Source organism: Silene latifolia, chromosome Y (genome assembly GCF_048544455.1).
Source record: "Silene latifolia isolate original U9 population chromosome Y, ASM4854445v1, whole genome shotgun sequence".
In the NCBI taxonomy this organism is placed as follows: Eukaryota; Viridiplantae; Streptophyta; class Magnoliopsida; order Caryophyllales; family Caryophyllaceae; genus Silene; species Silene latifolia.
The window spans coordinates 228,798,180-228,821,643 of NC_133538.1; the positions used below are offsets into that span (position 1 = coordinate 228,798,180).

The 23,464-nt window shown below is 41.1% G+C and overlaps 1 non-coding gene across 1 annotated transcript; it reads left to right on the forward strand.

Moving 5' to 3' along the window:
• The first annotated feature begins 10,939 nt into the window (after positions 1-10,939).
• LOC141636979 (small nucleolar RNA R71) lies at positions 10,940-11,046 on the forward strand. The gene has a single exon (XR_012541544.1). It is a non-coding gene; the product is annotated as a small nucleolar RNA R71 (small nucleolar RNA).
• Positions 11,047-23,464: the final 12,418 nt, after the last annotated feature.

A 23,464-nucleotide genomic window follows, 5' to 3' on the forward strand; every position in this document is an offset into this window, starting at 1 on the left:
CACGACTCTACACGCAAGATTTAATTAGAATTCCGAAGCCCATTGTAATTAGGTTTTAGGAATAAAGTTAAGGATGACTATCTATATAACGTAACTCCTCCCTATTGCGGAGGATCATCGAATTAATTAGGGTTCAAAAACACAGAAGTTGAACTTTTGATTATTTCATTAGAATAGATTATTCTTTCGTCAATAAAGTTTTTTTTGCACTGGGTTTTTCTTTTCTCTTCAATCCTTCACGGTATTTCTCTGTTCCATTATTCAGTTTCATTGCTTTCATTCATTCATAGATTAGAATTGCTAGTTTAGATTTCCCAAGGCCAAATTATCGTTTCATGATAGTTATTTATTTAGTTAACTTAAGTATGAATTCGTTTGCTTTATTAGGTAATTTTATTGCTGTTATTATCACCATCATGAGTAGCTAAATTCTTCATGCTAAGATGTAGGGGACCTGTAGGTTAGACGGCTTTGACGTTGGTGACCTGCTGACGGGCTCCGGTAGATCGACTGACATACATGGTCGATCGACCAGAGCGTGTTAGATTTGCTTCGACTTAATTAATTTAATTGCTATATTTGACGAATCGAGTGCACGCGACTAGTTGAATGATTAGGAATTGACCGATCCGACAAGATCGAAAGATGGGGAGGAAAATAGACTACTTAATTAAGACGACTAAATTAATAAGATCGAGAGATAAGTTAATTTAGATTTTCAGTTTCATTAATCAAGAACGAAAGTTAGTATTAGTGAGATTAGGTACCCGTAGCTTAGGCCGAAAGGTTGCTACCTGTTAAATTGGACCGAGAGGACTTTTTAATTTCCCGTCTAACATGCTTAAGACAGTTTACCTAGAGTTACTGCCGTCGAAACTACAGTGAACCGACCGTCTTAACATCCTTTTAATATTTGATTTCATCCAATTTCTTTTATCACTCATTTATTTACTTTAGTTTAGCTTTAATTTGATTGCCTTTAGTTGTAGAACAATTCAATTCAAAACCCTCACAATTGCTACTTTAGACTAAAATTAGACAACTATTAATTGCATCGCTTCTTTGTGGTTCGACCCTGACTGCCGCTATCTATAGTAGTAGTTTGGATAATAAATTTATCTTTGGTACTCTACGACGGTATCAAAGTTTGGCGCCGTTGCCGGGGAGGCAATTGTTTAATTTTAGTTGTTTTTATTATAGTCTTTTTCTTAGTTTAAGGGACCTCTCTTCCTTAAACTCTTCTCATATTCTACTTGTAGTTTCCTCTTATGCGCAGGTCACAGGGTGGTGAATTGAGATCATTAGATCCTGAGATCAAAAGGACTTTGCGTGAGTTGAGATGATCATCTAGAGTATTGCCGACAGAGGAAGAGCTGAGTACTCTGTCCAGTTACTACGAGAACGAGCTATTTGAGGAGGACGCACCTTCGTCCCCTGTTTCTACTTCTTCAGCTGAGACCATTACATCTCCAGATATGGCTGAAGAAGCAAGTATAGCCAGTCACTCCGAGCCAAAAGCCGAAAATCTCTATAAGGGATTCGCATTGCCAGCCGGGACGAAAAGGAAATTCGAACCGAAACCATTTTACATTAACTTGGTTGAGAGAAACCAATTTGGGGGAGCTGCAAATGAAGATGCGGCTAAACATATGGAGACATTCATTGACTACTGCTGTTCCATACCCCGACCAGCAAGTGTGACCCAGGACCAGGTAAAGGAGACGATGTTCATATTCTCACTTCGCGATGCTGCAAGGGAATGGTACCGAGATCTGGATCGAGTTGCTAACGGGATTACTGACTTGAATTCGCTGGCCCTAGCATTCTATAAGAAATATTTCTCTGGATCGAAGACCAATGCGATTAGAGCTCAGATCACATGCTTTAACCAGGGTCCTGATGAAGATTTTCATGAGGCATGGGTCCGTTTGAAAAGACTGGTGTGAACTATTCCGCACCATGGGTTTGAGAAATGGTTTCTGTGCAACCAATTCTATAATGGTCTTTATGATGATCAGAGAGCTATTCTAATGTTGCAGCTAATGGGAGATTTCAAGAAAATAGCGGTGAGACAAAGGGGTGGAAAATCATCGATGACCTGGCCACCCATAAAGCTGAGCATAGGAATTCTAGAGGAAATTAGAGAAGATCAGCTGAATCTCCTGCTTTAGCTGCAATAGAAGCCCTTACTGCGAGATTCGACAAGATAGATTTTGGGGGATCTAAAAAAGGTGGGATATATAAAGTTAATGCAGTTTCAAACGGTCCCTTTACATGCAAAATATGTGGCGGAGAGGGACATGTTTCGGAGTTTTGTACTAGTTCAAATGAAACATGTGCTACCTTTCGACATTATAGGCAGACTGATACTTATCCCGATCCCTCTAATGTTCACCCCAATTTGAGGCGGACTAACCAAAATGTCCTTAATTCGGGTCCACAGCAGCAGCAGCAGCAGAGTTATGTGCCCCCTGTGATCGATGCCATTTCGTGTTCACAATTAAGTATATGTGGTCGTTGGTCAATGGTCGATACAAAACACAATTTATACTTCACAAACAACTCTACAATTAGTAAAGAGGCAAGTAAAGGTCGGATCCCAAGGGACGGGTATTGAAATGAGAATTCTATTGTAACTAGTAGTGTCTAGGGGTGTCACAAATTGGGTTGGTGTAGAAGGTCACTAAACTAAAATAACAATGAAAATAAACTAGCAAGATGAATAAAATAAGGGGTGTAAACAATTGATTAAAAGCACTAGGGTGTTATGGGATCATAGGGGAATCATGGGATATGATCATACGAACATGTTCTCAAATTATAAGCAAGCAATTATTGTTGTGATGGATTGAGTTGGGTTATATCTTACAATCCTAGGAAAGTTTGGGTCCCGGAGCCGAATCGATTAGATTGTACAACACCTACAAGTCGACTTAATCTTTCCTACTCAACACATGCATGGTCTAATGAGACTCGAGTTGGGTTATGTCTTACAAGTCTCATTGAAAAGATAGAAGATGATAGTAAATGCAAGAATTCATAGGCTTAGCATTTCATCAAATATAACATGTGCATGAATTGAGATCAAAACAAGCAAGCAAATAAGATATGAAAGCATATTGATTTAAGCATGAATCATCCCCATGATGGTTTCCCCTAATCACCCATTAAACCCTAGCTAAGAGACTACTCACTCTTATCATGTTGATCATGCTAGCAAGGTTGTCAATCATACCAACAATATGAAACATGATGAATAAATGAAAGTAATTAACAATAATTAAAAAGGGATTAAGAGATTATACCTACTAATGATTCCAATAATAAAGCAAGAATAATAGAAGTACTTGAATGCTAGATTGAGAGGTTGTCAATCTCCCAATAATAACCCAAATAATCTTCAATTACCCAAAATAAAGGAAGAACAAGAGAGAGATTAAAGAACTAAAACTTGGATTAAAACTTGATTAATACTTGATTACAATATTAAAGAGAGATTTGATTGATATTAACTACACTAATTATTGATAAGAAGAACATGCTCCTCTAATTAGCCTAATGGGGTATTTATAGTGAAAATTAGGGAGGATGCATTAGGGTTAACTAAGGGCTAAACTAGTAATTACACTTTTTAAGTTGAGCAAGGAGGACCCGGTATTTTCTGAGAGAAGTGCTTCTCTTTTCGTAGCTTGAAGAATGAAATCCGTCTTTGGCAGGAATCCGGGCGGATTAGAGTCGGGACGGCCGGATTTGGGCTGTGCAATCCGAGCGGATTCAGGAGAGGGACGCTCGGATTGTTGAGGGGGAATCCGAGCGGATTCCAAGGAGGGATGCTCGGATTGTTCTGGCTGGACGGGCGAATTGTCTGCAATCCGTTCGGATTGTTGGTCAGCGTCAATTCTTCTACTTTTCTTCCCTTTTATTCATAAAATCCTTGGGGATTTCCTTGGGGACGCAAAGATCCTTTCTCAACATTGTTCTTCTACTATGATATGTACAAAGGCCTTCTAGTCTTGTCTCTTCTTGATGCTTGGTCATTGAATACAATCAATTTAGCCTCGTTTTGCCATGAAAATGCAAGATTCTTACTCCTTTCCTACCAAGGGATCAAAATCTCAAAGAATATGCAAAACAAAGAACTAAAGATAAGAAATGACCCAAATTGGCACTAAAAAGCATGGGAACAAGGCTAATTCGGGGGCTAAATATGCGCTAATTATGGTCACATCAAATATCCCCAAACCGAACCTTTGCTCGTCCCGAGTAAAGAGGTGACAAAGACTAGGACCAAAACTAACCTATCCTAATAATAATAGCCGATATGAGACAATTAGCGGGTCTCACTCCGCCCCTTCAACTCACAACAAGACAACCATGAGGTAGGATGCCTTCTTGCAAGGCAAGGTGGGTCTTGCCAAAATGGCGACACATCCAAACATTAAAGCACATAAAATCACATAATGGATGCATCTACAAAAAGAATAGCCACTTTCCTCATCTAAGTGGCAGAAATTATCTACAAGGGAAGCAATTCAAGGGTACACAATCCTTCATAGATGCAATTTGTTCAAACTACTAAGCCTAGAAGGATACCAATAAATCACCTCCAAAATGTGTCAAGCTAGGGTACCTTTGTCCTCAATCGTTAAATGCTTTCGTCAAGAATAGACTCCCTATGGTGTTAGAAACACTGGAGGATCGCGGAATTCCCCTTCTTGCCTAGACAAGAAGAAGGGTCGTCCCCTCTCTACCATGCACAAAAATGGATACGGTGGATAAAGGGATCGATAGATGTTTGAGTTTCACTTTTGGGAGTTTTCTTTTGTTTTTGTTTTCCCCCCAATTTCTTGTGGCATATAACATTTGAGAACACTTTCTTTTTGCCATTTCTTTTTGATTTTTGGCATTTCAACACTTGACAACTTTTTGCATTTCTTTTGAACATTTTCAAAGTCACCCCAATTAGTAACGAGGGTGCCTTGTTTTTGAAGCTTTTGGAGTCTATTTTTGCTCCTCTTTTCATTTGATACATTTTGCAAACTTTCTTTCACTTTTCATTTCATTGAACTCAAATTGATTTCTTTTTTGTGCCCATTCCCTTTTGTTGACAAAAATATGGTAGAATATGGATGATGGATGTATGGGTGCATGGTTTCAAGGGTCACCTTGGAATAAACGGTAGCCAAGGAGTTATCACACTACAAGGTACTCTTGACTAGGCCTTAATCCACGGGTCAAAGGATACTAGCATGACACATCCTAGGGTGTTTTACAAGTATTCTAACAAGCAAAGTCTTAAGAATAAAAAGCATCTACTAGGGCCTATATACACTTGTCAAGCTTCCCAAGTAGACGGTTTCGCAAAATTTTTCTAACATGCAAACTACATGCCATGATGCAACTAGCATATAAACATCCTAATGCAAATGATTCTACCAACTAATATGCCATATAAACTAAATGCAAGTCCTAAATTCACATTGTTGTACCGCATCAATCAAAATAAAGCCACATAGTCATTAACATAAAGAGGAGAAAGGAGATTGGAAAGATCATACCATGCGGTCTTCAATATCCTCATGTCTCGGATGTGGCGTAGTCAATCAATGTGAACAAGGATAAAACAAACACACTATATACAAGACAATATATACAAAGGAAATGAACTTGTTTTTGGATTTTTCAATTTTTCAAGTTTTTATGGTTTTTGAAATTTTTCAATTTTTATGGGTTTTTGAATAAGAGTTAAATGTTAGAATTCCCATCCCCACACTAATATGGGCATTGTCCTCAATGGCCAAAATGATGGAAATTATGCAAAGATGATGCATGATTTCTATACTAAATGTGGTTCTATACTAAGCTACACTACATGATGCATGGTTTTTGTTATGACGGAGAGGATAATTTAGATTACCTCCCGTTGTGTATGCATTAACTTCCCCAAACCAAATAAGACACTATTGCTAATGTCAAAGCATTGGGGTAGTTCATGCACACACTATGCTATGCATGAAACTAGATTGTCATTTTGGATTTTACAAATGGGAACAATAAAGAACACCTCAATGGTACCGAGGTGTGAGTCCTTTGATGTTGCTAGGACTAAACCAACAATGATCAAAATGAAATAAAATACAAAGAGATATAGACAAACCATGGGAGTGTAGGAGTCTCCAAGGCTTGCTAGTCCTCCATCATGCTATCATCATCACCACTTCCCTCATGAGAAGTGGTCACATTGCCACTTTCCCTGTCACTTTCTTCATCATCTTGTTCATCATCATCTTCATCATCTCTTTCTCCATCTCCTTCTCCATCTTCCTCAATATTATCATCAATTTCTTCACCATTTCCAACAACCTCATTGTCTTCCATCACGTCCCTAGATGCACCTGGAAACAAGGCTTCTTTATCCGCCCAACTAGGCAAAGGACAAGATGGATCAAGGAGTCCTTGCCTAGCTAAATGTAGGAGGGGAGGATATTGAGCCAAATATGCATTCTTCCGATCTTCATAAGCTTGCTTGTGCATGGCTTGCATAAGAAGAGTGACATAGTCTTTCCCAATTTCAACTCCTTCCGGTTTGAACTCTTCATACACAAAGGGGTAAGGCGGTATAACAATGGAAGAGGAGGGGGTTTCATGATCACCCTTTTGTTGTTGAATGATGTACTCGGCTTCTTCGGATAGGGGAAGTAGATAGTTGGTCTGGTGGACACTTAGGCGACAAATCTTCGAGGGTAAGGTGAACGATCTAGCTTCACTAGTTAGCCAACCACATTTAGTGTCAAGGGGGTTATGGGCAACCCACTTGAACTTGTTAATCATAATGTGCATATTAATAAGATGGCCACCTTCCTTTGCTTTGTACTTCTTATCCTTATTGAAATTAGGATCAAAGTGCTTAGCTAGGACCGTGACTAGGCCGCCATTGACAATAACGGTCGTACCCTTCTTCCCATTATCAACATTAAGCCATCTATCAACCAATAGCCTCAAAGAATTGAAAGGCTTGGTGTGAATTCTTCCGACATTCAAAGCCGATTCAAGGAGAATAAAATCAAGTCTTGTGAAATGATTGGTGTCTTTCCTAGCAATTATGGTATTTCCCACAACTTTGTGCCATACTCTTATGCCCGGATGATGGACCAAAAGAGCACGACAAGCATGAAAATCATCAAATTTCTTCCCGGAGATTGCCTCCCAAAGAGGCTCGGGGTCATACTTTCCATAATGCTTAAGATATCTCGATTCATTGCTAAGACCCAAAATTTCACCCAATTCCTTAAAGGTAATGCGTCTACTAATGTTAGCTAGACGAAACTCAAGATTTTCCCTATCCTCAACTTTGGTAACTTTTAAAGAACTTAAGAATTCCAAGACAAGGGAAGGGTATGTCGATTCCTTTGTTTCAAACAATTTCTTCAAACCCATGGCATTGAAAAAGGCTTTTGTTTGTTCAAGAACACCCAATTTCTCCAAGGCATCTTCACATATGAATTTGGAGGATTGAATTGATTTCATAGCAAACTTGACAAATATATTTCTATGGGTATCGGAAATAAAAGTTACCTCCGGATAATGCAAGAGTTGATCGATTACCGGAGTAGAAGGTGATGCTCCCATAAAAGTTTGTTGTTGTTGTTGCACTTCCAAGTTTGGTGTTGATACCACCATTGCCAAAGCTTTCTTTGTTTGGAGAGCTTTTTGCCTTTGAGAGAGAGCCTTTGCCTTTGGTGCCTTTGTTGCTCGCTTTGTCCTTGCCATTTGATGAACTAACCAAGAAAAGAATAAAAAATCTTCAATTTGTAGAATGCCCAAATCGATTTGAAGGTGAAAGGCTTTGCCTTTATGAAATCAAAAATCGACTTAAAGGTTGAAGATTTTGTTCTTGGTTTTGATTTTTATTGAAGATGGAGTGATTGATTTGTTGTTTGAAGGATGGTTTGATTTGATTTTGGTGGATTTTGTTGAGGGTTTTTGTTTTTGTGATGGAGAGGATGAGGGTTTTGATGTTGTGGGTAGTGTTTATGAATGAATGAATGAAGGAATGAAGGTGGGAGGGTATTTAAAGAAGTCGAAATTTTCGAAAACGCAGGGGCAATCCGTGCGGATTAGGCCCAATCCGTGCGGATTCTGCAGCTTCAAAATTTTCAGAAGCTCGCCTAAAGACGGGCGGATTCTGGGGAATCCGCTCGGATTCTTCTGTGATGGGACGGGCGGATTTGCTTCAGGACGGACGGATTTGATCCCCGAGAAATTTCTTTGTTTTCTTCAATGCAAAAAGACGGGCGTCTTCTTCACAAGACGGACGGATTCTATGAGACGGGCGTCTTTCCAGAAATCCGCTCGGATTCTTCAACAGTCAAGAAATTTTCAATTTCAGCTCAGCTCAGGACGGGCGTCTTTTGGTCAGGACGCTCGGATTGCACAAGACGGGCGGATTTTTGGGAATCCGCTCGGATTCTGGTCCTTTGCACCCGGATTCATTCCATTCGTGCACAATGCATTTCCCTTTACCATTCTTCCATTCTTCTTCATTTCTTGTGTTCTTCATTGTGGGGGCATTACTAAGGCATGGATAGCCTAGGCAATTCCCATCCCCACACTAAGGTAAAGCACTACACATCAATTGAAGTCGTTAGTCCCTCCCTCACTTCTCTCTTACATGACAATTATTTCGATCAAAGTACATAAAAATCCAAAAATGACAAAAAAAATGCAATACAAAAATTGAAATGTAAGTTAGGGGGTTAGAAATATTTACAAGTGGTGGTTTAGGGAGGACTCCACCAAACTCTCATTCTTGATGAGATGTCAAGGGGGCATGTTCAAGGTGTTGTTGATGTTGCTCAACACCTTGAAGAAGTAATCAAAAGCTTGTTCATTATTGTGGTAGAGGTCCTTAATAGACCGTGGCCCTTGTTGTTGATCATGATCAATGGCATGCCCAATGTAGGGATTAAAAATCCCTTCAAACTCGTCGTCCCAAAGACCACAAACTTCATTTAGTTGATCATTGAAAATCTCTTGCTTAGATGGAGACAACTCTCCCCATTTCTTCTCTTGGCCAATGAGGCCATCCTCTTCTTCCTTGGTTGATTTTGATGAGCTTTGCAAGCTCTCCTTGTCACAATTCACTTGCTCTTTGAATGGAGCATCTTCAATTTTCTTCCTCCATTGGAGTTCCGATCTCTTCCTTTCATCTTTTCGGCTATAATGATCAATCATGAAACATGGCTCATGCAAACGAGGAGCTCTCATGGTTTTGTCATGATTAAAAGTTATGCTTTCATCTCCCACTTCTAGAGTGAGCTCTCCATGTTTCACATCAATCACCGCACCCGTGGTGTGTAGGAAAGGTCTTCCTAAGATGATTGGAATGTTGGAATCTTCCTCCATATCAACAACGACAAAGTCCACCGGGATGAAAAACTTCCCAATTCGCACGGGGACATCTTCCCATATCCCTAATGGTGTCTTCGTCGATCTATCGGCCATTTGGAGCGTGATATTGGTGCATTTAAGCTCTCCCATCCCCAACCTTTTACTTACCGAGTACGGCATGACACTCACACTAGCCCCTAGATCACATAAGGCCTTGTTGATCGTCGTGTCGCCAATGGTACACGGTATTGAGAAGCTTCCCGGATCCTTTAACTTTGGAGGTGAACTCCCTTGAAGTATTGCACTACTCACCTTAGTGAAGGCGATAGTCTCAAGTTTCCGGATCGACTTCTTCTTTGTGAGGATATCTTTCATGTATTTTGCATAGGCCGGTACGTGATTAATTAATTCCGTGAAAGGTATTGAGACTTCTAAATTCTTCATAATCTCCATGAACTTTCCAAGTTGATCATCAAATTTGGGCTTGGCTTGACGACTTGGAAAAGGAAGTCTAATCACAATGGGCTCCTTCTCTTTGGCCTTGTCTTCATTTTTCTTTGAACTTTCTTCTTTTGATGATTCCCCTTCTTTGGGGTTTTGCACAACAACTTCATTCTCACTAGCTTGCACAACTTCATCCTCAACTTGCTTCTTTGGTGCTTCATACCTTGAACCACTTCTCAAGTGAATGGCACTAACCGTTTCATGTCTAGGGGGATTACTTTGAGGTGGTAATTTCCCCTTTTGTCTTTGTGAGCTTGAAGATGCTAGTTGAGTCAACTGTGTTTCCAACATCTTGGTGTGAGCTAGAATGTTGTTGATGGTAGTGTCCTTTGCTTGGCTATCTTTTTGCATTTGAGTGAAAAATTCTTGTTGATTCTTTTGCATTTGGAGGACCGCTTTTTGGACATCAAAACCTTGGTCATTTTGGTGATTGTATGGATTTTGATTTTGGTAACCTTGGTTTTGATTGTAAAAGGGTCTTTGATTTTGATTCCTCATGGGTGGTGGAGTGTATGTTGTTTGAGGGTTTTGAACATTTTGGCTTTTGTATGAGAGATTTGGATGGAACTTGGTGTTTTCATTGTAAAAATTTGAATAAGGGGTACCACTTTTGTAAGCTTGGAAAGCATTAACTTGTTCGGTTGTTCCCCTACACTCACTTGGGTCATGACCCAAAGTTCCACAATTCTCACATATCCCACTTGGGATTGATGAAGATGCCGTCATGGCATTGACATGATGCTTTGATGATTTTGAGTTTTCCTCAAGTCTAGCCATAGCTTGTTCAAACTTCAAGTTGATTGTGTCGATATGGGAGCTTAGTTGGGCACCTAATTGAGTAACGGAGTCCACTTCATGCTTTCCTCCTCTAGTAGCCTTGCGAGGTCTACTATATTGTGAATTATGGACCGCCATTTCCTCAATCTTGTTCCATGTTTGATTGTCATCAACTTCGGTGAACATTCCATTTGATCCCATATTGAGAATGTTCCTTGAATCTTCATATAAACCCTTCCAAAATTGTTGTACCAAAAACCATTCGCTAAGTCCATGGTGAGGACATGAGCGACAAATACCTTTGAACCGCTCCCAAGCTTCATACAAAGATTCTTCATCCCTTTGCTTAAAACCCGTAATTTGAGCTCTTAGCATGTTAGTCTTTTCCGGTGGGTAGAATTTTTTGTAGAAAGCTAGAGCTAATTCTTCCAAGAATCTATTCCAAGGGTGGCCTTATCAAGGCCCTTCAACCATTGCTTTGCGGTGCCGATTAACAAAAAAGGAAATAAGACCCATCTAATTTGGTCTTGAGTCACGCCCGTTTGAGAGATAGCATCACAATAATCGCAAAACGTTTCCATATGAGAATGAGGGTCCTCACTAGGCATTCCCCCGAATTGGCTCCTCTCAACTAGTTGGATGAAGGCGGACTTGGCAATAAAATTACTGGTGAGATGTTGCGGTGTAGGAGTACCATTTGGTAGATTCTCCTCGGTGGGTATAGAGTGTGACGAGAATTTAGGCATTGTAGGTGGATTTTGTGGGATATTGTGTAATGGGTTTTCTTCTCCTTCTATTGCGAAAGGATTGACAAACTCACTAGTGGGTTGAACAACTTCACCAACACCTCTCAAATTCCTCCTAACAAGTCTCCTATTATTCGTCAAGGTTCTTTCGATTTCACGGTCAAAAGGTAACAAATCACTTTGTAACCTTCTAGACATGCAAAATATCAAACAACTCAAAAACAATTAGAACAAACCTTGAGGAGTTTTACTTCCCCAAGGTGATGAAAGACACAACTAATAACAATAAAAAGAAATCTTAAATCAATTAAACACCGTCCCCGGCAACGGCGCCATTTTTGATCGATGCCATTTCGTGTTCACAATTAAGTATATGTGGTCGTTGGTCAATGGTCGATACAAAACACAATTTATACTTCACAAACAACTCTACAATTAGTAAAGAGGCAAGTAAAGGTCGGATCCCAAGGGACGGGTATTGAAATGAGAATTCTATTGTAACTAGTAGTGTCTAGGGGTGTCACAAATTGGGTTGGTGTAGAAGGTAACTAAACTAAAATAACAATGAAAATAAACTAGCAAGATGAATAAAATAAGGGGTGTAAACAATTGATTAAAAGCACTAGGGTGTTATGGGATCATAGGGGAATCATGGGATATGATCATACGAACATGTTCTCAAATTATAAGCAAGCAATTATTGTTGTGATGGATTGAGTTGGGTTATATCTTACAATCCTAGGAAAGTTTGGGTCCCGGAGCCGAATCGATTAGATTGTACAACACCTACAAGTCGACTTAATCTTTCCTACTCAACACATGTGATACGTGCCTAATGTATAGTCTTTTTGGCCTATTTCAGCACGTATTTCTATGCATTTCTATACTGTTTTTATAGTATTTTGCCCCGAATTGGCTACTTTGGTGTATTTGGTCCTTTTTGTAGGAATGATCGCGGAAGTAGGGGAACCATACTCCTTTTCGTCCTTTTTGCATGCATTTAGAGGAGACGGGATTGTCCCAGAGTAAGACATTGCACTTAGAAGTGTCGTTGCACGCATTACGAGGCGTTTGGGTGGAGACGTGAGCTGAATTGAAGATACAAGTGCTTGATCGAGCCGTTTGGTGGTCGATCGAGTGGTTCCTAGGTTCCCTGAGGCTCGATCGAGCTATTCCTTACTCGATCGAGTAAGCTGCACATGACCAAGTCCTCGATCGAGTAACCTGCTGGTCGATCGAGGGACTTCTGCTGAGATGATGGTCGATCGAGTGGTCTAATCTACTCGATCGAGAGGTTTTCACAGGCGTGGGCTTTTACTTAGTCCGTGGATGTTTTATTTCGCAAGTTTTCAGTTTTACTTTCTATTTAAACCTAAGTGAATTAGGTTAATAGACATCTTTTTTTATCTATTATTCACTTTTTTACTCTCTAAGTTTCCACAGTAGAACTTTTGCTACGTTACTCTTGCTCCTTCAACTGTTACTTTTATTTTTGGGATTATTTCACTCGGACTCGGTTGTTCTTTACGCCGGAATCGCTTAGATTGTAATCTCCTCTCTTCCCTTAATAATAATTAACCTTCTTGTTGCTTTTAATTCTTGTTTATGTTATCGTTCTTTCTTGCCCTAATTTCCGTTATTGAATTTTATTATTATTTCATTATGTCATCTGCTGGGAAATTGTTTGCTGTTAGTTTTATTAAGAATATGAGTAGCTAAATCCTTTCATGTTGGGATTAGGGGATCTGCGGTAGGAAAATGACGACGTGCGAGTGACACAGACGAATTGATTAAGAGGCTCTATCACTATAGCAATTTAATTGTAATTCCCGACCTAGTTGAGTGCACGCTTCTATGTCACCCATTAAATCACAATTAATCCTGGATCGAAAGATTGGACTAAATAGGCCTGCTATAAACAGGAGACTACCCTAATGAGGACGAAAGTTAAGTTAGTGGTATTTTAGGGTGGGAAGTGGACCGAAAGGACCTTCTAATATCCGTCTCGCGTTAGTTCGTCCCGAGTCATTTCTTGCTAAGTTGTTGAACTACCGTAGTGAACCGAATTCCCGACATGTCCCCCTCTTATTGATAGTTTTAATTCACTTTCCCCTTTCTTCGCCCTCTGCTTTATTTCTCTTTCCTTTCAACTCCGTAGTTTAGAAACCAAAAATTCAATCAACACCAATTGTTACCATAGGATTAGAAATAGATAGCTGTAGTTGCATTACCTCCCTGTGGATTCGATACTCGACTGCCTCTACTCCATTTTAGTTGAGACCGTTAGGTTTTATTTTTGACAGTGCGACGGACGTGTCAAATTTTGGCGCCGTTCTTGGGAGGCAATTGTTCAATTTACTAGCTGTTTTATTTTTAATTCTTCTTTTAGTTTAAGGAACATCGTTCCTTAGACTATTCTTATATCTTGTCTGTAGTTTCTTCTTATGCGCAGGTCGCAAGGTGGTCCACTACTACCTTTTGATCCCGAGATTGAGAGATCTCTGCACGTAAAAAGGAGACTATTTCAAGAACAACGAGGCGGAGGAAGAGCCTAGTTCTCGTGGTAGCTTTTACGAGAACGAGCTTTTCGAAGACAATCCACCGTCTTCTCCAGTTTCCAATTCATCCATTGAATCTATCACTTTCCCAGATTTTCCCGAAATGGCTGAGGAAGCAACCATTGCTAGTCACTCCGAGCCCACGGCTGACAATCTCTATAAAGGGTTCGAATTACCGGGAGATGCTAGGAAGTTCGAGCCAAAGCCTGCATACATCAATATGGTCGAGAAAAATCAGTTCGGGGGAGCTGCAATCAAGATGCGGCTCGATATGGAGACCTTTATTGATTCTGCTTGCTGCTCCATACCCCCACCTACCGGCGTGACAGCTGATCAGATAAAAGAAACCATGTTCATCTTCTCACTCCGCGATGCTGCAAGGGAGTGGTACAGGGATTTAGACCGAGCTGCTCACGGCATAACAGATTGGAATTCGCTAGCATTGGCGTTTTATAAGAAGTACTTCTCCGCTTCGAGAACCATCGCCATTAGAGCTCAGATAACAAGTTTCAAACAAGGGCCTGACGAGAACTTCCACGAGGCATGGCTTCGTTTTAAGAAACTAGTGCGGACCATACCACATCATGGTTTCGAAAAATGGAGTTTGTGCAACCATTTTTACAATGGTTTATATGATGATCGAGGGGCTATCTTAGATGCAGGCACCAATGGTCGATTTTTGACAACTTGGGGGCGACCAAGGGATGGAAAATCATAGATGATTTAGCCACTCATAGGGCTGAATATGGGAATTCAAGAGGAAACCAAAGGAGAGCCGCTGAATCCTCTTCAGTAGCCGCATTAGAAGCCCTTACCGCGAGGTTTGACAAGTATGAATTAGGGGGAGCTCTCAAAGGAGGGATGTACCAGGTTAATGCTATGACAGACGGTCCTTTCGTCTGTACAAGGTGCGGGGTAGATGGACATGTCGCTGATTATTGTCCTAGTCCTTATGAGCAATGTCTTTGCCTTTCAACATTACAGGCAAAACAACACTCATTACGAGCCGAATATCCACCCCAATTTGAGGTGGAGTAACCGAACGTACTCAACCCCACCGCCCCTCCAAATCGGGCGCAATGACCATATATTCCTCCACACCAGAAGCAACAAGGCTATTCGAAGCCTCCGTCTTTCAACCCTCCTAACCAAGGTGCTTCGTCATCTAGTGGGGTGAGTGAGATGGGTGAGTTAAAGTCCATGATGCGAGTCCATTGCAAAACAATTACAACGAAGGACACGGCATTCAAGGCACTTGAGACTCAAGTTGCCCAACTTGTCGCAAATCAATCTTCGAGGAAGCCGGGTCATTTACCGACTCAAAACGAGAAGAACCCAAATGAGACGGTAAATCTGATAGAGTTGAGAAGCGGTCTTTCTTATGAGGGACCGGAAGTACAAAATCGGACCGAGGAAGTCATCGGCGATGATGAACAGTGTTCTGTTAAGAGAAAAGGACTCACGACAAATGAGTTACTCGATCGACTGAAGTCTGATGCTCGATCGAGTGGAAATGGTGAAGAATCTGGTCGATCGAGTAGAGTTCCTGCTCGATCGAGTGAAGTAGAAGATGAGGTTGGTCGATCGAGTGGTAAGTTTGCTCGATCGATCGACGGCGAAGAAATCGCTCGATCGAGCGAGCACATTGCTCGATCGAGTGATATTGATGACGGGAAGCTTATTCGAGAGCCTGCTAGTGCTCGTTTAAGCGAGGAATTACCAGAAAGGCCTCGTTCGAGAGGTAAGAAGCGTCCAAAGGATACCGAACTTGCTCCGGAAGACACTTTGGAAGCGAGAAACAAGGGGCTCGAAATACCAATTACGGTTCCCTTCCCGAGGCGGCTGCAGAATACCAAAGTTAATCAACAGTTTGGCAAATTTGTTGAACTTTTGAAGAGTTTGGAAGTTTCCGTGCCGTTCACTTTGAATTGTGACCAAGGTACCCTCTTATTTAAAATTTATGAAAGAAATTTTAGCACGTAAGAGGACTATTAATGATAATGAGACCGTAGCTTTGACGGAGGTGGGGTCACCCTATCTCAAAATAAGCTACCTCCTAAGCAATCGACCGGGTAGTTTTTCGATCCCTTGTCACATCGGTATGCAATTGATTGATAATGCGCTATGCGATTTAGGCGCTAGCGTAAGTGTTTTACCTTTGTCTCTAGCTAAGAGACTTGGTGTGACAAAGCTGAGTTGCACCAACATGACTGGCCCGGATGGCCGACCGTAGTTTATCACGGCCACTAGGTGTAGCGTAAGACGTACTGTTCGGATCGGGAAGTTCTTTATTCCCCTTGATTTTGTCGTCTTAGATATCCCCTAAGATGTGCACACCCCTATCATTTTAGGGAGACCATTTTTGTCCACTTTGCCCGTGCGGTGATAGACGTCGGGGAAGACTTTGACCTTTCGGGTAGGGGACGAGGAGCCGACTTTTCATCGGTCCAAGTTCCGAGGGCCCCATGCAAGCTCAGCCTTGCAATGCCCTCTCTTCTGTTGACCCTATTATTGACACTCCGGATGAAAATTTGGAGAATATTGCTGTTATTGCTAACCCTCCGCCTCATCACGAGAGCAAAAAGGAGGAAAATTCGTCTGTTTTCCTTACTGCAGGTACGGATGAAGGCAAGAAAGGAGCTGTCAAGGGACATGGTGCAACCATTATCAATCAAACTGGAGCCAAGGATGCCAAAGAAGATGACAGAGGGGCGAGAACGAAGACAGTTCGAACCTACATAGATTATAACTATGTTCCTCCTCCTCTTGCAAACAGTAATTCAAGCTCATGGAAATCAAAGAGGACGGTCAGCATCGCTGAAGTGACGTCTGATGTGACCATAATTGGCGCATATTTAGCCCCCGAATTACCATTGTTTCTATGCTTTTTAGTGCCTATTTGGGTCATTTCTTATCTTTAGTTCTTTGTTTTGCATATTCTTTGAGATTTTGATCCCTTGGTAGGAAAGGAGTAAGAATCTTGCATTTTCATGGCAAAACAAGGCTAAATTGATCATATTCAATGACCAAGCATCAAGGAGAGACAAGACTAGAAGGCCTTTGTACATAGCATAGTAGAAGAGCATTGTTGAGAAAAGGATCCTTGAGTCCCCAAGGAAATCCCCAAGGAATTCATGAAGAAAAGGGAAGAAAAAGAAGAAGGAAAGTTCTTTGAACTACAATCCGAACGGATTGTAGAGAATCCGTCCGTCCTCGCCAATCCGAGCGCCCCGCAAAGGAATCCGCTCGGATTCCCCCTCGCCAATCCGAGCGTCTTGCCCAAGAATCCGCTCGGATCCCTCAGTCCAGATCCGGCCGTCCCGACTCCCATCCGCACGGATCGCGGACAAAGACGTTTTCATTCCTCAAGCATCGATAAGAGAAGCCCTTCTCTCGGATAATCCCGGAGGCTCCTTGCTCAACTTAAAAAGTGTAATTACTAGTTTAGCCCTTAGTTAACCCTAATGCATCCTCCCTAATTTTCACTATAAATACCCCATTAGTCTAATTAGAGGAGCATGTTCTTCTTATCAATAATTAGTGTAGTTAATATCAATCAAATCTCTCTTTAATATTGTAATCAAATATTAATCAAGTTTTAATCCAAGTTTTAGTTCTTTAATCTCTCTCTTGTTCTTACTTTATTTTGGGTAATTGAAGATTATTTGGGTTATTATTGGGAGATTGACAACCTCTCAATCTAGGATTCAAGTACTTCTATTATTCTTGCTTTATTATTGGAATCATTAGTAGGTATAATCTCTTAATCCCTTTTTAATTATTGCTAATTACTTTCATTTATTCATCATGTTTCATTATGTTAGTATGATTGACAACCTTTCTAGCATGATCAATATGATAATGAGTGAGTAGTCTCTTAGCTAGGGTTTAATGGGTGATTAGGGGAAACCAACATGGGGAATGATTCATGCTTAAATTACGATGCTTTCATATCTTATTTGCTTGCTTGTTTTGATCTTAATACATGCACATGTTATATTTGATGAAATGCTAAGCCTATGAATCCTTGCATTTACTATCATCTTCTATCCTTTCAACTTGACTTGTAAGACATAACCCAACTCGAGTCTTGTTAGACCATGCATGTGTTAAGTAGGGAAGATTAAGTCGACTTGTAGGTGTTGTACAATCCAAGAGATTCGGCTCCGGGACCCAAACTTTCCTAGGATTGTAAGATATAACCCAACTCAATCCATCACAACAATAATTGCTTGCTTATAATTTGAGAACATGTTTGTATGATCATATCCCATGATTCCCCTATGAACCCATGACACCCTAGTGCTTTTAATCAATTGTTTACACCCTTATTTTATTTACCTTGTTAGTTTATTTTCATTGCTATCTTAGTTTAGTAACCTTCTACATCAACCCAATTTGTGACACCCCTAGACACCACTAGTTACAATAGAATCTTCATTTCAATACCCGTCCCTTGGGATCCGACCTTTACTTCCCTCTTTACTAATTGTAGAGTTGTTTGTGAAGTATAAATTGTGTTTTGTATCGACCATTGACCAACGACCACATATGCTTAATTGTGAACACCAAATGGCTCCGATCAAAAATGGCGCCGTTGCCGGGGACGGTGTTTAATTGATTTAAGATTTCTTTTATTGTTTTTAGTTGTGTCTTTTTCACCTTGGGGAAGTAAAACCCCTCGAGGTTTGCTCTAATCGTTTTCAAGTTGTTTGGTATTTTGCGAGAATGGATTTCATAGATTGTTTTGTAGAGGACCATTTGAGTATCCCTTACTTCAAGGATCCCATGCAAGCATTAGAGGCCTTAGAAGCAAGTAAGGCTAAGAGCATGTATTGGGAGTTGGAGGTGGATCACTTTGAGGCCGCTCTAGCTAACAAAGAACTCACCCATGCACAATCCGAGTTGGTGCATAATATTCTAGTAGAAGCATGTCAACCCATAGAGGATGAGCAATCTATCCTAGAGGATATTCTACAAACTCAAGAGCAAGAGGAACCCATCATGGAATTTGAATATGATGAGGTTAATGAAAGTGAAGTTGAGTATGCTATGAGAATGGAATGTCTAATGGAGATGGAGCAAATTCTCAATGACACTCCAAAGGAGGAAAGTGAGGTACAAACTCCTACTTTAAAACCCCTTCCCCCAAATTTGAAATATGCTTACCTTGATGAATCAAAGACCAAACCCGTGATTGTTAATGATAGACTTGATGATGACCAATTGGGAAAATTGCTTAATGTGTTGAAACAACATGAAAAGGCTATAGGTTATAGTCTAGATGACCTTAAGGGGATTAGTCCCAACTTTTGCATGCATAGGATTCATCTAGAGGACGACCATAGACCTACCATTCAACCCCAAAGAAGATTGAACCCCCACATGCAAGAAGTTGTCAAAGGAGAAGTCATGAAATTACTTGATGCGGGAATCATATATCCCATATCGGATTCTTTGTGGGTTAGCCCCGTCCAAGTGGTACCTAAGAAAGGAGGTACTACGGTAGTGACAAATGAAAAGAATGAATTAATACCCACAAGAATGATTACCGGTTGGCGTATGTGCATTGACTACCGTAAATTAAACTCCGCAACAAGGAAGGATCACTTCCCCTTACCATTCATTGACCAAATGCTTTAAAGGTTAGCCTCTAACAAATTCTTTTGTTACCTTGACGGGTATTCGGGATTCTTCCAAATCCCTATACACCCGGATGACCAACATAAGACCACCTTCACGTGCCCTTATGGCACTTTTGCATATAGACGGATGCCTTTTGGATTATGTAATGCCCCCGCTACTTTCCAAAGATGCATGATGAGCGTCTTCTCCGATTATCTAGAGACCATAATGGAAGTTTTTATGGATGATTTTAGTGTTTATGGAAAGGACTTTGACTCATGCTTGCATAATCTTTCTCTTGTATTGCAAAAATGTGAAGATGTTAGTCTTGTTTTAAATTGGGAAAAGTGTCATTTCATGGTTAATGAAGGAATTGTTTTGGGTCACTTGATTTCGGAAAAAGGCATCGAGGTCGATAAAGCTAAAGTTGAGGTGATAGAGAAACTCCCACCTCCCGTGAATGTTAGAGGGGTGAGAAGTTTTCTCGGTCACGCGGGTTTTTACCGTCGATTCATAAAAGATTTTTCTAAAATAGCAAAACCCCTCACTCAACTTTTGCTTAAGGATGCCCAATTCCAATTTACTGACGAGTGTGTTGAAGCTTTCAATAGAATCAAAGAAGCATTAATCTCGGCACCAATCATCCAACCCCCAAATTGGGAGTTACCTTTTGAGATTATGTGTGACGCTAGCAACTACGCCGTTGGAGCGGTACTTGGCCAACGGGTAGGGAGAGCTCTTCATGCCATCTATTACATAAGCAAGACCCTCGACCCTTCTCAAGCGAATTATGATACAACCGAAAAGGAGCTTCTTGCCATTGTATATGCTTTGGATAAATTTCGGTCCTACTTACTTGGATCCAAGGTGATTGTATTTTCGGATCACCGTGCTCTTCGACATCTCTTGATAAAGAAGGAGGCAAAACCAAGGTTGTTGAGATGGATTTTGCTACTTCAAGAATTTGACTTGGAAATAAGAGACAAGAAAGGAGCCGAGAATGTAGTGGCAGATCATTTGTCAAGGATCCGGTTTCATGATGAAAATGGAGAAACCCCGATCAATGACTCATTCCCCGACGATATCTTGATGGCTATTCGAACTCAACTTGAAAGGCACATCACCCCATGGTTTGCCGATTATGCTAACTATATTGTTGGAAAAGTGCTCCCTCCTAACTTGAACCACAACCAAAGGAAGAGATTCCTATTCGAAGTGAAGAGGTACTTTTGGGATGATCCAAACCTCTATAAGGAGTGTAGTGATGGGCTCTACCGGAGATGCATCCCTCAATGGGAAATCCAAGGAATCTTGGAAGGATGTCATTCATCACCCTACGGTGGCCACCATGGAGCAAGAAGAACCGTTGCAAAAATTCTCCAATCGGGCTTCTATTGGCCCACAATGTTTCAAGATACAAGAGAATTCATCATTCATTGCGATGCTTGTCAAAGAACGGGCAATATATCTTGGAGGAACGAAATGCCACAAAGAGGCATCCTAGAGGTAGAGATTTTCGATGTTTGGGGAATCGACTACCAAGGACCCTTTGTGACATCCAACGGGAATAAGTACATCCTTGTGGCCGTAGATTACGTTTCAAAGTGGGTAGAGGCAATTGCTACCCCGAATGATGATGCAAAAACGGTCACCAAGCTTTTCAAGAAGATAATTTCCCCAAGATTTGGAGTTCCTAGAGCTATCATTAGTGATGGAGGAACACATTTCCACGAAAAGAAGCTTGCATCCCTTTTGACCAAATATGGTGTTCAACATCGAACCGGCTTGGGATATCATCCTCAAACAAGCGGTCAAGTGGAAATTTCAAATAGAGAGATCAAGCAAATTCTTGAAAAAGTTGTGAACAAGACTCGGAAAGATTGGAGCACAAAGCTTGATGATGCTCTTTGGGCTTATAGGACGGCCTATAAGACTCCCATAGGTGCCCCCCCCTACAAGCTTGTATATGGAAAAGCATGTCATTTGCCAATCGAATTGGAATACAAAGCTTATTGGGCAATCCGAGCACTCAATCTTGATCTCAAATTGAGCGGTCAAAAGAGGATGATCCAAATCCAAGAGTTGGAGGAATTCCGACTACAATCTTATGAGAATGCAAAGATTTACAAAGAAAGAACAAAATTGCTTCATGATAAGAGGATTCGACAAAAGGCCTTGCACAAGGGAGACAAAGTCCTTCTATTCAATTCCCGCTACCGACTCTTTCCGGGAAAATTGAACTCTAGATGGATGGGTCCCTATGTGATAACCGAAGTTGGGAAGTATGGAGATTTCGAACTCAAGGCGGAAGATGGAAGCAAGTTCAAGGTAAATGGTCAAAGATTGAAGCCATACTATGAAGGAGCATTTGTTGGAGAGGTCGAGGCTACCTACCTCGGTCCTCCTTCTCCTTGACATCTCATCAAGAATGAGAGTTTGGTGGAGTCCTCCCTAAACCACCATTTGTAAATATACTAACCCTCTAACTTGTATTTATTATTTAATTGCATTTGTTTAATAGCATAAATTCTTTTCTTGAGCGCAAGTGAGGGAGGGTTACTAATGAGTTTTTGAATGAAGGAAGGAGAAAATTCCTAAGTGTGGGGATGCATTGAAAGAAAGGAGAAAAAGTCAACACTCGCAGCAAGAATCCGTGCGTCTCTCTGGAAATCCGGACGTCCTGGCAGAATACGAACGTCCAAGGGAAAAACCGCGCGTCCAGCTGTGTTGAGAAATTGAAGGTTTCTGGACTGATGAAGAATCCGAGCGTCCTAATCAAGAAGACGCCCGTCTGAGAGAATCCGGCCGGATTAGTGGAAAGACGCCCGTCTTTTCCCCTGAACATTTCAAGAAAAAAATCTCTGTCGAAGAATCCGCCCGTCTTCTCAAGAAGACGCCCGTCCTGACCCTGATGAATCCGAGCGTCTTATGCTCGGGACGCCCGTCTTGAGGCGAGAAAAATTCTGGGATTATACTCTGTGGCAGAATCCGGGCGTCTTGCCCAGAATCCGCCCGTCCCGTGAGAGGAGAATCCGAGCGTCTCAGCTTCGAATCCGCTCGTCTCCCTGCCCGTTTCTCGACCCGACTATTCTCAATTAAATTACACCCCACCACCCATATAATGACACATCACTACTCCTTCCACTCACCCTATAAAACTCACCCCCTTGTAACTCCCATACATATCCAAATCACTCTCTTCACCCACAAAATCAAAAACCCCCAAATTTTCTAGGGTTTTCAACACTCAGTCAACAAATAGCAACCTTACTCTTTCACAAATCAAAAGAACTCAAGGATGGCACCTAGAAGATCCTCCTTTAGAAGTGCAAGAAGACCTAGGATAGTGGGAAGTTCCTCTACCTCACATCTCAACACCATTAGAAGAGAGCATGTAGAAATTGTAGACCTCACAAGGCTCGACGATTTCTCGAATGTGGAATTCCTTGATGATGTGCAGCGATTGGTCTTCCATCGACTCTTAAGTAAGAATATTCTTCCCACTAAATTTCTTTGTCATGATACCTTAAGAAAGCTTGGAATTTTCCACCAAGTGGAGGCTTTATTTGAGTTTTTGGTCTTTCAACACTCTTTCGCATGTTTGAACCCACCTATCGGTCTCTTGTGCTCGAATTCTTGAGTTGCTTAAAGATTACAACTTCAAACAAAGTGATTAGCATAGAGTTTAGGTTGGAGAATGTCTCTAGAACAATGACCCTTGTGGAATTTGCGAGTGTGTTCGGTCTTGATGTTTCGCCTACCCGAACATCAAGACCCAAGAAGTATAGTGTCGCACCTTTGTGGAGGGCCATGACGGGTCGGGACTTCATTCTTACCAAAGAGTGTCTTGCTTTTCACATCCAA